This window comes from Humulus lupulus, chromosome 3, assembly GCF_963169125.1.
Source record: "Humulus lupulus chromosome 3, drHumLupu1.1, whole genome shotgun sequence".
In the NCBI taxonomy this organism is placed as follows: domain Eukaryota; kingdom Viridiplantae; phylum Streptophyta; class Magnoliopsida; order Rosales; family Cannabaceae; genus Humulus; species Humulus lupulus.
Window position 1 is genome coordinate 186,965,669 of NC_084795.1, and position 1,666 is coordinate 186,967,334.

At 35.1% G+C, this 1,666-nt stretch overlaps 1 non-coding gene across 1 annotated transcript; it reads left to right on the plus strand.

Moving 5' to 3' along the window:
• The first annotated feature begins 577 nt into the window (after nt 1–577).
• LOC133828384 (small nucleolar RNA R71) lies at nt 578–684 on the plus strand. The gene has a single exon (XR_009891008.1). It is a non-coding gene; the product is annotated as a small nucleolar RNA R71 (small nucleolar RNA).
• Nucleotides 685–1,666: the final 982 nt, after the last annotated feature.

The window sequence follows — 1,666 nt, forward strand, 5'->3', positions numbered from 1 at the left end:
AGGCTGTTGAGAAGAGGAAGCTTGACGCATGGGTTGGTATGGAAAATTTTGCTAATATTGAGATTGAAATTGTGGTTGCTAGCCAAGGTTATTTCTCTTGGAGAAATTAGGATGATTTCTCCTGCCTAGATTATATGAGTTAGAGAAAGAAGGATTGTTGTAAGGCCTCTGAAAATTCCCTATAGCTTGGACCTAAGCTTGATCCATGGGAATATTATTATGAGGGTCTGTTGTTGGACACTGATTAAAAGAATGAGGACCCCCACAAATTTCACAACCTGTCTCTATTTGAACGGCATTAGCTGTCATAATACTCTTCTGCAACTTCGTACTTAGTCAAAGTTGCAACTTGAGCAGTTAAAGCAGTAATTGGATGCAGCTCATGAACCCATGCTACCTTTTTTATTAGTAGCCCGTTCATCAGACCATTGATTATTATTTGTTTCCATCTCCCAGCAAATCATAGGCCTCATTGGCACTCTTGCTCATGAATGCCCCTCTAGCTGTGGAATCAATTATTGCATGAGTAGTACCGCATAATCCATTATAAAATTTGTGGACCAACATTGAATTTTCAATACCATGATAAGCACATTTTCTCAATAGCTCCTTAAAACTTTCCCAAGAGTCATATAAAGATTGCTCATCTAACTGATAGAAGTTATGAATCTCCTCCATCAATTTAGCAACCTTTAAAGAAGGAAATAACTTGGCAATCAACTTCAAAGAGAAGTCCTCCAAGGTAGTAATAGAATTGGATTGAAGGGAGTTCAACAAAATTGTAGCTCGATCCCGCAGTGAGAATGGGAATAGCCTCAATCTAATTGCATCATCGCACACTCCATTATATTTGAACGTTGCTCATAACTCTAGAAAATTTGCTATGTGCATGTGAGGAACTTCTTAGGAGAGTCCACAAAAACTAAACTGTGGACTGGACCATTTGTAAGATTGCTGGCTTGATCTCAAAGCTTTTTGTAGCAACCACCAGTGGTCTAATGCACGAATGTACTCCTGTAATAGTAGGGAGTACATAATCTCTTAGTGTTCAGGCATTTTGGCTCTGAGCAGCATTAACATCAGGCTAAATATCCTTGACATCACCCATACTAATTTTTGCTATTTTCTTGGTCCGAATCTACTTGCAAGTTCTCTCTATTTCAAGATTAATGGGAACTAAACTATAAGCTCCCCTTCTACTGCGCATATATCAACAGTGCCTGAAATCGAGATCACAAAGTGCACACCAACCAAATTAGTAAAATAATTAAATAACAAACCAAATTAGAAATAAAATTAACTATTTTGATATTGATAAATTTCAGTCCCCAACAATGGTGCCAAAACTTATTGCAAATTTTTAAGCTACGCAAGTATACGTAATCGCATATGTAATAAAATTCAATGAATCTGATTATCGTCCCACGAAAACTTAATTATCAATTACCAAGAAATTTTTTATTTGTAAAATCTAAAAGTAAAAACATAAACGAATGTAAACTGCACGAGAAAACAAATAAAAACAAGAATAAAGACAATTAGGGGTTTCAATATCATAAACTTTTCATTCTACCATTTACTAATGCAAGATTAACAATTCTTCTTCATATTGAGATAGAAATTTGTCAAAAACATTTTATAATCAAGTTAGAAATTATAAAATTTA